General features: G+C 35.3%; 1 long non-coding RNA gene across 1 annotated transcript in view; it reads left to right on the forward strand.

Annotated features, from left to right (window-relative positions):
• The window catches only part of LOC143382083 (uncharacterized), a 30,169-nt gene extending 11,267 nt beyond the window's left edge, over positions 1–18,902 (forward strand). The window contains exon 3 of the long non-coding RNA XR_013088930.1: positions 18,745–18,902. This is a non-coding gene — a long non-coding RNA (uncharacterized LOC143382083). The remainder of the gene's footprint in view (positions 1–18,744) is intronic.
• Positions 18,903–20,482: the final 1,580 nt, after the last annotated feature.

Raw genomic sequence — 20,482 nt, forward strand, 5'->3', positions numbered from 1 at the left:
TTACCATGTCTAATCAAGTAATAAATACTATAGACACTTTTTTCAAAGTTACATTTTTTTTGTCTTTGATTTTGATTTGGTTCTTTTATCAAATCTTCTGTTAATTTTAATAGTTTTAAAGTATCCTGTTGAAATATTTAAACTTTAAAAATAATTTTATTGAATAAAATAAACTTATGCTTCATCATGTTAAATTTTATTTATTATAAGATTAGGGTATCCAATGTCTGTGGATGTTTCTTTCTGCTTTTGTTTCTGTTTGGTTTCACTCACAGGTTCTTGTTTCTTTGTATGCCTGGTAGTGTTTGCATGCTGGACATTGATTTTGAAAAATTATTTGTAAAATTAATTAGAGTTTCTAGGATGATGGGTATCTTCCTCCAGAGAGGAATTTTGTTTGCTTTTTCTGTGTTACTGGAGGCACTTCCAGTCTGAGGCCATCTTAATCTGAATTCATGCTTTAGTATTTCTCAGAATGTCCGGAGGATGGAAAGGAAGCTAAGTTTATACAAGCATTGGTTTATTTGGTTACTTCTTACAATGAAGGTATAGCTTTTTGGTGTCTCTGTTTAAAACAGTGAATAATTAGTCATTTTTGGTAGGATCAGACTTCAACTTTAATTCTATAGGCTCATGAGATCAAAAAAAGTTCAGCTGAACTTTAGAGCTTTTCCTTTGTATTGTTAGCCTTACCACTTTAGCTCTTGTCTTCTCTCTCAATTTATCCACTTTCTTGTTAGTGTAAAGGTGCTTTGAAGATTTTATTTTTATTTCATTTAATGTTTATATATTTCTACATTTGGAAGATTTTTGTGGACTCATTTTCTCCATTACCCTAAGTAAGAGATCAATATTTTGAGAATTTCCCTTAATATATTCTTATCCTTATTTTGCCCTTATACTTATAAAGAATAGTTTGCTTGGGTATAGAACTCCTTGTGAAAATAATTTTCCTTAGAGATTTTTACCTTAAGGCATTTTCCCAGGTCTTCTAGACAAAATATTCTTGAGAAGTTTAATTCTGATCTTATTTTCAGATGTGACCATTTCTTGTCAGTAATTCAGTAAAAATTACTAGAATCATCTCTTTATCCCCAGTATTCTGGATTTCAAATAATGTGCTTTTCCATGTGTTTTACTTTATTTGTTGTATGTTAGTCTATCAAGCCTGGAGACTTATGTCTTATAATTGTGGCAGACTTTCTTTTATAATTACTTATCCTTAATTTTCTTCCTCTCTGACCCTTGATCTCCCATTAATCAGATAATGGACTTTCTGAGATAATTTTCTGACTTTCTCATACTTTGTCTTTCATTATCCACTCTTTTTTGTTTTAATATATGAGAAACTTTTTAATTTAATTTTCCTAGCCTTCTACTGAATTTTAAATTACAACTTATATTTTTTATTTCCAAGAGTTTTTATTCTTTGTTCATTCTTTTATATAGGGCCCTGCTCCTTTTTGGTGGCTATAATGTTTGTTTTTTTATGTTGAGAAGATTAAAATGTTCATTTAAATGACAGATTTAATGTTCATTTTCTGCATGGATTATCTTCATTTATTTGAGTCCTCCCCTTTTAAAAATTGTGTTGTCTGTTCCTCTTGTTAAAAGAAGAGAAGGTTCTTCCAGTTGCTATAAGCCTGGGTAACCAGAGGGAGGTATAGAGGTCTAACCTTCAAGTGCTCAGACTTCTCCTTAACCCCTTAAATTTCTGCCTTCCACTATTGTCCTTCTTCCTCTTTGCTTTCTGTTCCAAAGTTTACTACCTCATTTTCTGGTTCTCCAAAAATTAAAATTTCAGACCCTTGGAAGGGGATGGGAAGATGAATGAAATAGTCTTGGCATATTTCTGTGTGATAAGGCTGTGCGACTGGGCTCAAAATAAGCTATGAATACAGTGTCTGGACTTTTAGCTACACCCTTTACTCCTACCTTCCACAGAACTTGAGAAAAGGCCTTCTATTAAGGAGAACCTATTCTCTTCTAATTTCTATCATCTCTCCAGGTACTCTTCTGCTTATAGTTTCCTTCACTCTGCTAAGTCAGTTAGCATGTCCGATATTTCAAAAATTTGTCGACATGTCTCAGGTGTTATGTTTCCTCCTGCTTTCAATATTTTTGTGGAATTTTTGTAATTTTTTTAAAAGAAATTTTTAAAAAATTTAGTTTAGTTGTTGATAGACCTTTTATTTATTTATTTATATATGGTGCTGAGAATCAAACCCAGTGCCTCACATAATGCCAGGCAAGTGTGCTACTGCTGAGCCACAGCCCCAGCCTGAATTTTGTAATTTTTATGTCTATAAATTTTGGGAAATTTTTAGTCAGTCATAGCAGAAATAAATGCATGCTTCTACCTGTCATACTTAAGAAAGCAGGTGAAATTATAGGTTTCTAAATGCTGAGATCTCCCAAACTTTGTCATGTTCTTTTATAGCCACTTTATGCTTATTTTTAGATCCACATTTACAATTCAATTTCAGTTCTGCTACTACTACTACTACCACCAACACCACTAGAAATGATTAAAGGAAAACATTTAAATAGCACTTATTAAATGCCTGCCTTCTTTTAAGCACTTGGCATGTTGTCTCATTTAAGCCTTCACCCTCTGAAATAGTGTAATAGTTATCTATTGCCACAATAATGCTGTGTAATAAACCACTCTAAAACTTAAAATACATGTAAAAATTGCAAATTACAAAAGTCATTGTGCTGATCTGAGCCAGGTTCAAAAGACATCGACTGGGTTCCCTCCCCGGTCCACTGACTTGTTGGGTGGGAGTGGGGTCTGTAGGATGCTTTGTAAACTATGTGACCCATCTGTGTATGGTCCATTTTTCAGAAGGCTGTACTGGGTTTACCACATGGTTATAGCAAGGTTCCAAGGAGAAAGAGTGGAAGCACACAATGCCTCTTGAAGCCCAGCCTCAGGTCACCTAACTCATTTCTTACATATTCATTTTTTTTCAATGTCTATTTTTATTTATTATCTTGCAAACATATTATACAAAAAGGAGTTAATCTGAATGTCCTATGTACAGAAGTCACAGTTCTTACCCTCTAGAACTTTACATACCACTTGGGATATAACAAAGTTAGAAACTAAAACTGCACATGAGAAAAAAAATGTGACTAATCCTTTAAGTAATTTAACTCAAGACTCCCATTTTAACACTGCATGATTTTCACATATAATATTGTTTTAAAGATTCAATAATATGAAAAAAAACATAAGAATTCAATTCTATTAGAGAAATGGTGGAATAATAAAGAAAGGAAGATGATGAAAGTGGCAAAAGAATATACCGGAATTCACAAAGGTAAAAGGTATATGAACATCTTATTGACATATAAGAGTACATAAATCATTATACAATCTCTTCAAAAGTTACTAAGACAATCCAATATCACAACATTATTTTCCCTAAAATTACAGGATGTTGATTTTTATTTTACACTCATACAACTCTTCTTACAAGATAGTGCAAATTTTAACATTTTAACCACAACTGGTAATTCTACTCCCCCTCAAGAATTATAATAGGTACTATTTCACATAATTTAAAAGAGGAAAACTGCACTATTTATTGAATAGTTTTATATCTCTGATAGCCACTATCTGAGTGATTACACTACTGAAATTTAACTTCTAATGTAGTGTAGGCTTCTTTTATCAGTAAAAGTACTTCCTGATCTATTTTCCCTCAGTGACTTATAGCTCTGTAATAACTTGAGTAATATTGCTGCCATTATCTTCTATGCTTTTGTATGTCATTTCTCACATATTCTATTGGAAAAAGCAAGTCAAAACACTAGCCCAAGTTCAAGGGGGTGGGGGAAAGACTGCTTCTTAATAAGAAATTCTACAAAGTCAATATACTAAGTATAGGAGTAAAGAACTAGGGCCACTTTTTACATTTCTCCCCACGATGGGTATTATTTTTAACCTCCTTTTAAAGATAAGGAGACATTAAGATAAGAAGACATGACTTCAAGGTCATGAACTAATGAAGTTGTGCCAGTCCAGTGTCAGCATGTGTTCTTCACTCCTTAGCTGTATCTTTTCCCTCTCTCAATTCAGATATCAAATCAGTTCAAAGAGTGATAGAGGAAAGGCAAAAGATGGTAAAAATGTTTTGAAGTTACTCTGCAGAAAGAATAAAAAGATCCACACAAAGAAGGAAAAACAGTGTCACTACCAAAAGATGATACTAACAATCCTACTCCCTTTGTGAAACCAGGCTTGGTCTGCATGTAGCCTGTACATGTCTGAAAGAGAAGTTCTACTATTGAAGGTGGTTGACTTACTGGAGGCTGCAGCTTGTGGGAACCCATCTCATCACTTTAACTGGAAGGAGGCCACAGTATAGAAAGAATTTGCTTACATGGATAAGATCTTGGTGGTATGAAAAGCTAAGAAAAGGGCATTTGCAATTTCTTCTACCAGCTGTAATAATAGCTTTAAATTCTGCAGCTTGGATGAATAAGTTGGTTTATGATACTTAGTTTTTATAAGATGTGCACATGATATAAAGCACTTCCCCTCCTGAGTGAAATAAGAGATTTTCTCAAATGTGTTATGTGGTTGGTATTCTTTATATTTAACATTTTTCCAAAATTCTACTTTCATTATAGTCTGTAATAGCATCTTCCTTGAACCCTCACTTCCCAATTTTTCTACCTTCATTTCTTTACAGCAGCCATAGTAATCTGACAAAATGCATATGTGATCATAGTACTCTTTTTGCTTAAACATCTTCAGAAATTTCCATATGTTCAGAAAATATTATTTCACTATTATTTTGAATATTCATTCTTGGCATTATTAGTGAATTGGAACTTTCATATATTTATTGATCATTTATTTTGTTACTTATGATATTTAGTATTTCTTCAATAAAATGGCTATTCAAAGGCTGCCTATTTTTGTATGAGGCTATTCATATTCATGTTCAGTGAGAAACTTCAGAACCTTAAGGACTTTTTCCAGATGGCTTCTTTTTATCTTTCTTATAGTTTCCCATCCTTTCTCTTCCATATAATTACCTTGCAAAATTCCAAATGCCTCATACACTCACAGGTCTTTCTGCCTTTGCTCACCTGATGTTTTTATAAGAAATATCTTAACCCAGTACATTTTTGCTCTCTCCCTGCTCCTTCCCCTCCTCCCTTCTCCTTCCATCCTTTATTCCTTATTCTCTCTCTTCCTCCTTCTCTTTCTTTCTTTATTTCTTTTTCTTCCTTTCTTTCTTATTTTTCTTTCTCTTTCATGTTTGTCAGTTTGAGAGCTGGGAAGAGAGAGCAGTGCTACAATTGGAAAAACATGTGACTAGTGTCAGCCAAAGTGACTGGGAACAAAATGACATGTCATTTCTGTACTAAGGGCAGAGAAATGATTATGTGACCTTTTGGTCTTCTCTCATACCTCATAGCTGAAAAGGTTGCAGATTCCAACTGGAAAATCTATAACTTGGTAGGATACTCCCTCAGTTTGTATCCCTTTTTGACTCTGAAGCAAATTCCTCCACCATTCCTGCGATAAACTTGTAATATGAATAAAAAGTCAATTTTCTTGATTTGGGAAATGATGTAGTGCCACATCATAACCTAAACTATCATAAAATATTATGTCACTATTATTTTGAATATCCATTCTTGGCATTATTAGTGAGTTGGAACTTTCATATATTTACTGAGCATTTATTTTGTTACTTTTGATATTTAGTATTTCTTCAATAAAATGGCCATTCAAAGGCTGCCTATTTTTATTTGAGGCTATTCATATTGATTTAAGTTATATTAAACTTTTATACCATTGATGATAAAATAATATTTCCAATTTATTAGTTGCCTTTTAATTTTTTGATATATTTCAATACTCAAATATTTTAAAATAATCTATAAGTGTTAAAAGTATTTTGGTTTTCTCATTTTTATAATAAAATGATAGAATGATGTTTCTGTTTTTTTTAATTTCCTCTTTTTAAAGCATGAAATTCTGCAGTCTATTTTGATTTGTCTGTTTTTGATTGTTTTCTTTTTTAATTTTTATTTTTTCTAATATACATAACAGCAGGATATATTTTGATTCATTTTGCAAAAATGGACCACAAGTTTTCATCTCTCTGGCTGTACATGATGTAGAGTCACACCTTTTGTGCAATCATGCATGTACCTAGGATAATGACATCCATCTCATTCCACCATCATTCCCACTTCCATGCCCCCTCCCCTCACCTCACTCCCCTCTGCTCAATCCAAAGTTCCTCCATTCTTCCCTTGCCCATCTCACCACCTTGCATTATGGGATCAGCATCCATATATCAGAAAAAAAAATTGGCCTTTGGTTTTTAGGGATTGGCTTATTTCACTTAGCATGATATTCTCCAACTGTATCCATTTACCTGCAAATGCCAGAATTTTATTCTCTTTTAATGGTGAGTAGTTTTCCATTGTGTATATATACCACAGTTTCTTTATTTATTCATCTATTGAAAAGCATCTAGGTTGGTTCCACAGTTTGGCTATTGTGGATGGAGGTGCTATAAACATTGATGTGGCTGCATCACTGTAGTATGCTGATTTTAAGTCTTTTGGTTATAGACAGAGGAGTGGGATAGTTGGGTCAAATGGTGATTCCATTCCAAGTTTTTAAAGGGATCTCCATACTGCTTTCCAGAGTGGTTGCACCAATTTGCAATCCCATATTGTGATTTAACTTGGTGCATGCTGTTTAGTAGGGACATAGTAATGAATATGTTCATCTTAAAATTTAACTTGACTCCTCTTCCTAATTAAAAGACAGTTTTAGTGGTGCATTTCTGAATTATTTTTTAATCTGCCTTCTTGGGATATTATTTCACTTGGTTAAGTGAAATAATCTAATAATTTACAATTGTGGAGACTTTCATTATGCTTTGACATAAATGGTACAGTTAGTGAAAATTTCTCACTATGTTTTCAGTTACATGGTACAGGTTCTAATATTTATACTAGGATGTATAATGTTCAGTTCTTTCACCAACACATGTAGATGCTCCTCCTTTGCCACAAAGATCTGATAAGGACCACAAGATCTAAAGAGTCTACAAGACAGATTTTACACATTGTAATCAGAAGTGTGTCTGAGTAGTGATGTCTATGTGTGAATGGAGGGGAGAAAACAGAGAAACAGAGATGCAGGGGGTGGGTTTACTTACCAAATCAATAGTCTTCTGCTTTAATAGAAGGTATTTCTCTTTTTTAAGATAGATCACCCATCCTGCTTTTCCCAAACTCACCTTGAAAGAATTTTTAGTGCTTCTGGGTTGTAATGGTTCTGGAAAGAAGGTATATGGGTCTACCTACTATTAACAACAAAGAAAGCTGGTAAGAGCAGCCATATTATCAGTTTTCTATATCTGTAGAAAATACCAAATCCTATAGTGCTAGCTCAAAATCCTTCTAATCATTTGAATTTCCCAGGAAAGCATGGTTGAAACTATACCGGGAATTGGTCAATTGGTTTAATATAAAACCTTTAAGGACAAATTCTTTATGCTTTAAAGATAGGTCTTCTGAATATTGACAGGGTAACATTTCTAAACTTCTCAAGACTTAGAACATTTCTTTAAATAATCTATTTACATTTCTTTAATTTACATGTTTGAAGATTATTTATTAATTATTTAATGTATGCTAGATATAGTTCCATTGTGATAGTGATTTATAACAGTAATACCCTTGTTGGTATGTCATTTTGGAAATATATGAGTGAACAAAATACCAAATATTTCTGCCCTTATGGAGCTTCTATTCTAGAAGCTATAAAACATAATAAATAACCTAGTTACATGATGTATAAGACGGCTATATGTACTATGAAGAAAAGTAAATATATGTACAGGATCTGGGGAATACCTAGAGCATGAGAAGCTTCTATGGTACAGTGATATGTGATCAAAGAGAGACCCTTATGGATAAATGGAGCAAAAAAAAATGTGAGAACATTTTGCATTAAGAAAAGGTATGATTCTGGAATTAACTGAAGATAGAGACATCCGCATTTGCTAACAGATTGGATAGAGGATTTAGAACAGTAAATGCAATGGCTCTGAGGTGAAGAGTTTCATCATTCCAAGAATACCAGGAAATCCACTGAAGCTGAAGTCAAAGGATCATCAGGATAAGAACAACAGGAGAGGAGGTCAGACAGGCAATGATGGGGCAAGATGTGCAGGGCTTCATAGGCAATTGTAAAAATTTGAAATATAAAGTGGAAAACCATCTATTTAAGGTTGTAAGTTTACAATTTAAAAAGTTTACTCTGGCTGACTTGTTGAGAACAGACTGGAGTGGGTTAAGGGTGAAAGTAGGAAAACCAGTTTGGAGAATGTTGTAACAATCCCGGTGAGAGAATTTAGTACTTAGTCCAGGATGCTAACAATGAGGGTGTTAGGGAGAGGTTAGATCCTATATGTAATTTGAAGGTACAGTCATCAGTATTTGTTAACAGATTGGATGTAGAATATGAAGAAAAGAGACACATCAAAGAGAAGCTTAAGGTGTTGTGTCTGAGCAGCTACCTAGATGGTAATTCCATTAAGTGAGATGGGAAAGGGAAATAGCAGTTAGAAGAGAATCTCTGCTATGGGGATGTTAATCTAAAGTGCAGTTGTCATGTTAAATCCTTAGATATGTGGATATGGAGTTCAGAGGAGAATAGTAAGTTGCAGACATAAACCCATGACTGGGTGATATTGAAGGTAACGAATCTCTATGGAATCACCTTTGCCAGTGAAAGCAATTAGAGGAAAGTTGCACTGAGGCACCTGGGTATTGAAAGGTTTGGAAGAAGAGGAAGGGCTAGCAAAAGCAGCAGAGGAGGAGAGTCAATGGGGGAGGGAGAAAATCAGGAGCAAGTCTTGAAAGCCATTCTGATTCATTTCCACTGCAGCTAACTCATGGAATGAAGTGAAAACTGAGAAATCTGTAAGTCCTTTTTAACAACCTGGAGGTTATTGGAGATTTTATCTATGCAAGGTTCAGTGGAGGGGCAAAGGCAGGAGAAAGAGGAATATCAGTGTACTAGGGCAGAATCTGAAGGGAGAGATGGGTCCAGAGAGTTGAAGGTGTGTGTTCTTTTTAAAAAACTTAATATGTAAGAAATAACAACATAGTTGTATGATAATGGATATGACCCAGAGCAGAGAGGGAACTGAAGGTTCAAGGGAAAGAAGGGACATTTGAGGAGCTGTTTCCTTGGGTAGGCTAGGTTGAAGGCATCCTTGTGATTAATTGGGGGTTGGCTTTAGATGAGAATTTGGGCAGTTTGTCGGTAATAACAGGAAAATAGATCATGTGAGGAAGTTGTTACTGCATATATAATGATGGGAACCCGTGAGGGTGTCTTCTGATGTTTCATTTTTTTTCCTACAAAGTAGGAAGCACATTTGTCAGCCAAGTGTGACAATAAGCAGATAGAAGAGGCTTGAAGGAAGGAGGAGAGAAACGTTCCAGAAAAGAGTCATCTAGGAGAATGGATGAGGATTGTGGGGTGGGCGTGCAGGAGAGGTGTCCCCATGGCTTGGGGAAGCTGGGCACTCCATGACTAGTCAAAATCACTGCAGTTCTACCCTTAGATTCTCCCTTGCCCCGGTTTCCTGGGAAGTCTAACCAGGATTACTCCCTCACTAAATTGTGCAGTTTTTTGTTTTTTGTTTTTTTTGGTGGGGCTGGGGATTGAACCCAGGGCCTTATGAATGCTAAGCAACCACTTTACCAGCTGAGCTACATCCCCAGCCCCAAACTGTTCTTGTTGTACTTTTGTGATTCACTTAGTATTCTTGTCGCTAATAGTTTGTACTTTGTAACTTAGTTCTTTAACATATTAATAATTAATGTCGACCATTGAAGCAATGTTCAACTAACCTTGCATTTTATAACCAGATTTAAAAGAAGGAACTGTGTTTCTGAATCAAGTTCGTGGATGGGAATTATGGAAACAAGGTTATAAGTTAGTCTAGCTATGTGATGAAGAGAGTAATATCTGAACTCGGGCCATGAAAACTTTTAGTCTGGACAGTTTTATGAATGGGCAAGGAGGATATAGATTTTATGAATGTGGAGGAAATGTATCCTTTAGCAGTTCTGTTTTTGGATAGATAGGGGGGACATCAGAGGGCAAAGGGACCCCTGAAAAGGGAAGCATATTCTTATATCACCTTAGCCCAAAATACCATCTTATGACTATTTCAGAAATGGCTGTATCAGGTGAGAAAAGCTATGTGCATTTTCAATGTTCAGCTAGTCTGAATCCCAAAGTCACCATTGACAGATTTTGACTCTAAGCAGAAATTCTTACAGTAAGTAGTGAAGTTTTATCAATATTCCATAATATGCCAAATTAAACAAATATCATTAATAGCTAAGAATGACTCTTTTTAGTGTAACAAAGTATGAAACAGATAAGAAAAGTGAAGAAAAAACAAAAGAACTATACACTCAAAATTAGAAGTTCTTAAAAAATATAACTAGAAATCCCGAGCTTTAATCAGAGCTGAGCCGATGATGGAAACCTTAAACAAATCCTATAATATGAGGCCCTAGACTTCTTATTTGAATAGGCAGGCTTGAGCCACATGTTTTCAAAGGGCTGTTCTAGTACTAACAAATAATTCTATGAAGTATTTATCACTTATTAAAATAGAATGAGAAAATATGTTGATGTTTATCCTAATGTGCTTTATTCTCCATTGCTAAAAAAAATGGATCTTTATTTATAATAAAATTAATACATTTTAATAAGCAACAGACAACTGAAAAAGAAGAAAAAAACCACATTTAATTTAATCTTTCACAAATAATGTTTTGATGTACTTAAAACTATTGCATAACACTTATTATTGGAAATGGAATATATTTATTTTATTTTAATTAGATTTTTGCTGTCGGGAAGCTAGAAATAAAAATATTAATTTCTTAACTGAATATCTTTGCTGAACTCTTATTTTAAATTATTTGTAGTCAATATATATTTTTCTTCTGCAGAAAACTATTTTATCAGCAAATAAAAATTATTTTATAAATTCTGATCTTTTTAGTTAACTATACTCTGTATTCATAGGAAGCAATTTTCAGCAAAATTTTTGCCTAAAATAATAATAATAATAATAATAATAATAATAATAATAATAGAAAAATTCTCCCTGCTAGTTCAACCATTCAAAACTCTTATTAAAGTTTTTATAAAGAAGTTCAGAAAATTTTAATGTAGATGTTCTATAGATTTTTGGTATTTATGATGATTACAGAATTTCCTTTGGTTTATTTGGGAGAAATTATACTAACAAGCCTTCAAGCACTGAGCCATTTTTATATTCTGAGGTTGAGCATAAGTTGGTCATGTAACAGAATTTCAGTAAAGGACTGGATTACAAATGTTTAATTTTTTTTTTTTTTTTACCAATTTTGGTTGAGGTAGGTCTGTGGTTTTATTATTTTGGGGCTATTCTGGTTGGTTTTTTTGTTTGTTTGTTTTAGGGTTATATTAACTTTATGTAAAATAGTGTGAATATTTTCTCCTTCCTGTGAACTCGTAAAAAAAAATCATACTTAAAATCTGCATGAATTCTCAGGTAATATTGTGTGTGTGTGTGTGTATAAAATCTTTTATTTACATACATATATATGTATGTTTTATGTATAACATATCACATATATTTTTGATATGTACATATCTTATGTATATATAGTGTGTGTATATCTTTTCAGTGTTTCACTCTTGATTTGTCTTAAGACAACTTGATCCTATTTATTTATTAATTATTGTTTTACAGTAGAATGCATTATGACATATGATGCATAAATGGAGCACAACTTCTCATTCCTCTGGCTGTACATGGTGCAGTCAGTTTAGTAGTGTAATCATACATGTATAGGGTAATAATGTCAGTCCCATTCTACTGTCCTTCCCATCCCCACAGCCCCATTCTTCCCCTTACTCTCCCTATACAAACCAAAATTCCGTCATTCCTCCTCCCTCACCCCACTATAGATCAGCATCCAGCATCTACTTATCAAAGAAAACATTCAGCCTTTGGTTTTTGAGGATTGGCTTATTTCACTTAGCATGATATTCTCGAGTTCCATCCATTTACCTACAAATACCATAATTTCATTCTTCTTTAAGACTGAGAAATATTCCACATTTTCTTTGTCCATTCTTCTGTTGAAGGGCATCTAGGTTGGTTTCATAGTTTAGCTATTGTGAATTGAGCTGCTATAAACATTGATGTGGCTGCATCACTGTAGTATGCTGATTTTAAGTCCTTTGAGTATAGATGGAGGAATGGGATAGTTGGGTCAAATGGTGGTTTCATTCCAAGTTTTCTGAGGTATGTCAATATTATTTTCCATAGTGATTACAGCAATTTGCAGTCCTACCAGCAATGCATATGTGTACCTTTTCCCCCACATCCTCGCCAACACTTATTATTGCTTGTTTTCTTGATAAATGCCATTATCACTGGAGTGAGATCAAATCTTAGAGTAGTTCTGATTTGCATTTCTTTAATTGCTAGAGATGATGAACACTTTTCCACGTTTGTTGACCGACAATTTGATTCTTCTTTTTCTAGGAAGTGATTCTTTCAAGCAGGTTTTCAAATTTATAAGCACAAAATTAGGAACTTTACATATAGTAAATAATTTACCTGGGAACTTGAAAGGGAATTCCCTATAAATAATATTCTGTATTATTTTATAGGTTTAGAATACTCTTGACACTATAGTTTGTCTAAATTTTTCTTCTTTTCCAGGAAGTAAACATTTTTGTAAAGAATATGAAAAATCTGTGTTTCACATGCTGTGCTTTCTTCCATATTTTTTAAACTTTTTTTTTTTTTTGCTTAAACTTACCTTAAGACAAAGACTATGAAAAACAAATTTTGCTCCCCAAATAGCATAGAATGATTATTCATGGTTCCCCACTTTCTCCCTGGCTGCCATTTTGATTCATTCTTAAAAATGAATTATGAATTCAGTTATGCTGCACCTCAGGCAGGTAGGAAAAAAAGCTCTTGTCATGGGAAACTTTATTTTTGCTTTTATTTTCTGTTCATTTGGGCAGGGGAAGAAATGTACCACATTACAATTGTAGAATAGCTGTGGGAGCTCCACAGTATGTAAATTGATGAGGGAAAGGACAGTGTTGTGTGTTATGTCTTACACTGATGTGGGGAGGAGTACCCCTTTTTTTGTGGATTATTCACCTTTTTAGGTAGATAAGTGAGAGTGAGCTTGGAAAACAGTTTCAGGGCTTTTAGATTGATGGCCTATGTTTCCTCCCTGTATTTTGCACAATCACCTTTGCATTTGTGAAAATTGCTCACCTTTGCTCCTAGAGTATAAAGATATTGGGAGGATTCCTTCCCTACTGCCATATGGAGGAAAAATATTTCATTTTTGAAAATAGTGGAATATTGAACAAACAATAACAATATACTGAGGAGTGGCTACTCATTTTCTGGGTGTTTGTTTATCTTGGGACTGGGACAATCTAGGACAGAGCTCATCTTTCCCAAGGCTGCCTGTTCTTCTACCCTTGTTCCCCAATTATTCACTCAGTGAGAGTTGGCAATATTTGCTTTACTTACTTCCCTGAAAATGGCACATTTTCAGGAAAGGAAGTTGCATTTCAACTTTTGATGTTTTTTTCTTCACACTGATTCAAATTTACTGTATTTGGTAGTACTTCCTGCCAAAACTTTGTAATATGTCTTGGCAATATTTACTAGTTTCAGAACTGATAAACATTTCTGATTTTTGCTTCTTTTTGGCTGTCTCTTTTTGAATTGCATCTCAGTTTCTATGAAGAAGATTTTATGTTTCTCATAAGAAATGACCCATTTTTTTTCTGTCCTATTAACACAAATGAGCGAAACTATATAGGATATTGGATTATTTGAACAACGAAACAGTTAACATCTCATGTTGCCATTTTCACCAAAATGTGTTCCTCAGTCCCAATTCATGTTGACCGGAATTGCAAAAGAAAAGGTTTCCATGGTCAAATGCTAGTAAATGAAACTATTAAACAGGATTTTTTTCTTCAGGACTTTTCAGTATCAAAAGAGCATTGTAACTCTGCAAGACAGACATGATGTGCAGTATACTCTAGAACTTATTTAGGTTTAGTATCTTTATTTATTTATTTTTTAAAGAAAGTATCACAAAGGAAAAATAAATTAGTAGAGCAGACTCTGGAAAGTACTATTTGTGTTACTCAGTTTTACATGGCTGTGACCAAAATATCCAACAAGAACAATTTAGAGGAGGGAAAATTTATTTTGGTTCAGATTTAGTTCTTGGTAGGCCAACTCCATTACTCTGGGCCCAAGCTGAGGCAGCACATCATGGTGGGAGGGCATTGTGGAGGAGTAATGCTCCATTCATGGCAGCCAGGAAGCAGAGTGGTCAGGGAATGGGCCACAGGGAAGATGAACCCTTCCAGAGCATATCCTTCCATGACCTGTCTCTTCCAGACAGGACCCACCTGCCTACTGTTACCATCCAGTTAGTCCATTTGAACTAGGCTAGAGTGATTAGGCTACAGCTCTCTCAATTCAATCCTTTCCACCTCTGAACACTCTTACATCAACCTAGGATCTTTTGAGGGTCACTTCATATACCAACCACAACACTGATATAAAGGCAACATTTCTTAGTTGTAAGCGAAGCAGCTTAAAAGACTGGACAAGTTTTCTAATGTTAGCCTTGCAAACTCAATCTTAAAAGTGTCCCTCCCTCTCTTCCTCTCTTCTTTTCTGTCTCTTCATTTATGCATCACAGGCTTAGTCCACTATGCAGGAAAGCCATCCATGCAGAAAAGACTTGCCCACAAAGTATGCAAAACAGAATAGCTTGCTTGAATTATCATTTCTTATATGTTTGAAAACAATAGTTGATATGAGGGAAATAGTATCTTCATCTCCCACCCTGTAAGAATGTTATGAGAACTGATTAAAGAATGCAGGTAAAGTGCAATAAAAGTCCCATTGCCCTACATTAAAACCTATAGAATGACACCTAAAGAATGCTCTTGTAACACACAGTTATTTTTAGATTCATTGTGATGTACATTACAAGTTCACAGTATTTTCAATTTTGTGCTATTATGTAGTTTTTTAGAAGAAAAAAATTTGTGTATTTATAGTTTCATTTATAATAATATTGTTGTTATTCATTTGCTTTCTGAAATGTTTTCTTCGGTGGGAGAAAGAAGGAAAAAGTGCTCGTAATCTATTAGAATTTTTCTGGTAATGGACTCTCTCTGTTATTATTTGGCACATTCATTGATGTAAACAGGTCTCCTGAAGTTCATGTGTTAGAAACTTAATCTCCAATGCAATAGTTTTGAGGGGTGGGATCTTTAAGAAGACATTAAACCAGGAGGGCTTTGCCCTGGTGAATGGATTAATGCCATTTTCTTGGGCGTTTGATTGTCATAGTCAGAGTGGGTTCCCTAGAAAAAGATGAGCCCCCTTCTCTCATATGCAAGAGTGCTTTCTTGATCTTTTCCCCTCTGACATAGGATGATACAGGAAGAATTTCCTCATCAGATGCCACAGTCTTGATATTAGACTTTGCAGCCTTCTGAACTATAAGAAACAAATTTCAAAGAATTGAAATTTGTTTCTTATGGAAGATTCTGTTGAAGAGTCTGAAGAGAACACTGTACGGAAAATCTGAGTCTTCTTAAGAGATTACTTAGGTGGCTGTGACCAGAGTGCTGTCAGAAAGATGAACAGTATAAGGCAACTCTGGTGAGATCTGAGAAATGAGGAACAGGTGTTGGAAACTAGTAAAGACCATCCTTGTTATAAAGTAGCAAAGAATTTGGATATATTGTGTGCATGCACCAAGACTTTATGGAAAGCAGAATTTAAGAGCAATGAACTAGATTACCTGATGGAAGAAATTTCTAAGCAGAAGGTTAAAGGAGCTACTGGCTTCTTTTAACTGCATACAGTAAAATGAGAGAAAAGAGAGATGCTTTAAAGACAAAATTAATAACTCAAAGGGAAACGGAATGTCAAAATTTGGAAAATTCATAGCCTGCCTATGTAAAGAATGAAGAAAACAAAAAGGGAGCAAGGACACAGCCAAGTGATGCTTTGATAAAGGGATTAGCGTGGCTAGAAGGGAGCCAGGTGCTGTTCATCAAGATAATGGAAGAATGACCCTGAAGGCATTTCAGAGATTTTCAAGCTGCCCTTCCTATCACAGGCCCAGAGCTCTAGGACAGAATAGTTTGGGAGGATGGGCCTTGGGTGCCTTCCATGGGCTTGCTGCCCAGCACCAGTGCCTCAGGATTCTGCTCTGTATTTTTTTTTCAGTGCAGCTTGCCCAACCCAGTTTTGGCACAAGTGGCCTCAAGTGCACCCTGGGCAACCTTTCTGGAGGGCACAGGTGGTAAGCCTTGGTGGTGTCCGTGTGGTTCTCATTCTGCAGGCATGCAGAGCACAAGAACTGTGGGCACATGGCTTCTTTCACCTCTTCGAAGGATTTCACAGACAGTTTGGGAGCCAAGCAGAGACTTCTTGCTACAGGGACATAACATGGACTTAATAGGATATATTCCTCACATTTGTTCTCAATGTTTTGGAATTCAAAAGAATTGAGTTACCTGCTTAAATGCAGGTATTGCAACTGGAGCTCTGGGATTATGCTTCTGAGGTCTGTTTGGAAGCTATCCAGTGAGCCAGAGCCAGGTCTGGGGACTCTGACCTTGCTGTTAAAGCTAACTCCATGGAAAGCCGTTAGATGGTGACCTGAGTGACTGGACTATTGAATCCATCTCATTTTTAATTCTAGAGGCATACCAAGCCAACAAACCTACAGTCTTAAAGGTGGTGTCTGACACTTTAAATGATTGATTCATTTCAAAGTTGAAGGCCAGGTGGTCAGTGATTTCTAGAGAGCCAAGTCTTGGTGGAAGGACCCTCATCATAAGGCACAGACATACAAAGTAAGGGACACAGATGTATTTCTCAGAATCCAGAAAAGTCTTCATGTCTTATAGGAAAATTTAATTAGAGGGACAGGTGGAATCACTTCGGGGTTTGGATTTTGGCTAGTGTTAAGTCCCTCCTGTCTCTCTTTGCTTTCACTTCTTTTACCACCATTACTCTTGTGTCTTCAAACAAGCTTTTAGTGAATGAAAGGCATGGTGACATTTCCTCAAAAACAGTGGTGGGCAAGAAGGGACAGGACTATGGATAGAAAGTCAAGGAGTTATTACCCAGAAAGGTGCTTCCTTTGACTATTTACCTTAAGTCTGCAACTTAGGGCTACCCAGATGCATCTAAATATATCAGTGTTTGTGCCTCTCCCCAAATCATTATTAACAGGATCTCTGTGTGCAAGGCCCAGGTACTTTATAAAGCTCCTTAGGTCATTATACTAAGTAGCTGGAATTGAAATCTAGTGATGTCTATCAACCTAACCTCCCTCCGTCCTCCTCATCTTGCTCCTCTACCCTTTCTCTTCCTCCTCCTCCTTCAATCCGTGGGAGACATAATATGAACCATGTTCCTAAGGTTTTTCTCATACTGCTCAGTAGAGCTTTCCAAGGAAAACGGAGCCCCAGGTAATATAACCTTGTGAGACAGATAATCCTTCATCTCTCTTCGTTGTGTTTGCCCATAACATGGCCTGGACTACATAGAGAACAAAGTGTAAGAAGATACCCTTGTATAAATATCCATGGCCTCAGAGGTGAAGGGCAATGTATTTTCTTCATATGACTTTGTTTGACAATTTCTGAGCATGCTCAGATTCTGAAAGTTGATTCTATAAACCTAAGGTAATGATTTTGTTTTCCTATATTTCCTTCTGAACTTTTCTTCTTAAAGTACAAAAATCAAAATTTATTTTAATCAAGTACAGAGGAAGAGATAAACGTGGCTTATTTTCTTTATGGTGTCCCCAAGGATACCATGTAGAAAAAAGAAGCATAAAAAATTTGGGGAAGAACAGAATGATGGGCAGAGTTCATGGTCTTCACGTTTCTGTAAGATTTTCTAGAAATTAGAACCATTGTCCCTCTTCCTACTCTACTTCTGGAACATCCATCCCCATACCCCATAGCATTGAGTGCTCTGTATATCATCAGCTGAGAAAACTTACTTGAAAAAGAACCCTGACAATATCAGGAATGTTTGATGCTTCCAAGAGTTTTGCCAGATGAGAATTTTTGGGTCCATTCCATATTTCAGAAAACAGGGCTCTCACTTTATTTTTTGTTATCTCTGATAGAAATAATAATCCATCCCATCTCAGTGGGAAGAAAAGAAAAAGTAAGGAAGAGTCAAGAACCAACCAACACTCATTCTTTTATGAGAAATAGGAAAGAATGATGGAGAAATAAATTATTTTACCAAAGAAAGCTTCAAGTGAGAAAGCAATTCTGTTTGCTTTGAGCTAACAAAGAACAAATTGGTCTAAATAATAAAGTTCTTGAGACAACATATTGGTTATAGTAATGAAAAATGCTGTTAGTATCTTTCTTGTTCTTAATGCCACATTTGTTAGTAGTTAGGCACATTGGAAGTTTTATACTGTTTGGGAATCTCAGAATATTTTTCCAGTTTCCCTTTTGCTTTCTAGAATTTTGTTCATTTTTTAAAATTTTGTGCTTTTAAAAATTATGTGTAATATGTTTTTAACTAACGTTGCCTTTTCTGGTTGTTTTGCCAGGTTGTTTTCGATCACATCCTCTATGACTGTGGCAATCAACATGAGTCAGATTTCATACAATCCCTCTTATCCTCCTCATCACCGTCATCATCATCACTATCATCAGCATGCAATCATAACTATTATATCTTCAAAATAAAAATAAATCAAGACTTCCATATTCTCTAGGAAATTTCAATGTAGATGATAACTTTTTGTTAGTTTATTTTTTTGGATTACTAATATAAAAACTATATTTTATTCAGCCACCAGAGGGAGCTCCCAAATCTATGGATTCTAAAAGAAAATAAGGCTGAAATACATTTGGAAAAGTTATATTATGGTTGACAATCAAAAATTCAATCAGCTGAGACTCACAGACTCACAGTGTTATTGGTTCATCTTACAGGTCTTCTGTACATTGAGTGCCTAAAATCCTGCCCTTCTATATTGCCACATTATTTTAATGCAGTTCTTAAATAATAGTCTTTTTCTTCTTCTTCTTTTTTTTTTTTTTTTTTTTTTTTTTAGTTTGAGTCATTGTTATTTTAACCCTATTTTTTTTTTTTTGGATAGTATTGACTAACTTTCTTGTTTTGAATGTATAATTATATGTTATATGTCTCCTACTGCTTCTCTTTTTGGTCCCAAATTTTCTTAAATTGTACCTTTACATTGTCAAACTTACAGTACTTTACTGTAAATTCAGTGCTTACTGTGTATCATGCCTTCTCCTTCCTTATTCCTTTGTTTAGATTCTTACTGACTAGACTTCATTGTCAAATTTTATTTTTATTTATTTATTTATTTATTTACCAGGGATTGAACCCAGGGACACTTGACCACTGAGCCACATCCTCAGCCCTTCCTACTTTATATTTTTATTTTGAGACAGGGCCTCCTTAAGTTGCTAAGGTTGGCCTTGAAGCTGCTGGGATTCCAGGTGTGTGCCACCACATCCAGCTAATAGCTAATTATTATTATTGTTGTTGTTGTTGTTTAGTTTGTTTTTTTAAAGAAATGTTGTGATCTGGAATCCTCGAAGTTTTTACTTTTGGGGATGGATGACTGCTTGTTGCCTCACCTCTGCATGACAATGAAGCTAGTTATGATATTGTCAGGTCATGTTTCCTCTCCCTCATTTATGATTTGATTTTATTCCAAGAAGAATGGGGTGTTTCAATTTTTTTTCCTACAAATACTATGCGGGTGTGGGATGGGGAAGGAAATTATCCAACTATTTCCTGAAGGCAGAGCAAGTTCCTACAGACCTGGCTCTCTCATTACGATGGGTCCTGGATCTCCCAGAACAAGCCTCCTTTCGGATGTCAAGCATCTTAAAAGTGAGCCTCTCAGCTACATTTCCTTGGAGCTTGCCAGGACTTTCCTCTCCTAGCTTCATTGAAATATAAATGGTATATTAAAAAAGCTGCACATTTTATAATTCGGGTATACGCATATATCTGTGACACTATCACCACAATCAAGGAAATACACATATCCATCATCTCTGAAAGTTTCCTAGACCCCCAGCACCTCTCCCCACCAGATACACACGTGTGTGTGTGGGGGGGGTGGGTGTGTGAAGAATGCTTATCTTAGTGGGACAATTCCTGGGAGGGACAGTGCCTAAAAGAATTTTGTGTTTACTTATTGCCTTTGTACTCTACTTTAAAGTGTCCCAAAGTTTTCTCACACAGACACGTAATCAACCCCATTGTGTAGCTGTGGAAATTGATGAGCACAGAGGTTAAGCAAA

This window comes from Callospermophilus lateralis, chromosome 16 (assembly GCF_048772815.1).
Source record: "Callospermophilus lateralis isolate mCalLat2 chromosome 16, mCalLat2.hap1, whole genome shotgun sequence".
NCBI lineage: Eukaryota > Metazoa > Chordata > Mammalia > Rodentia > Sciuridae > Callospermophilus > Callospermophilus lateralis.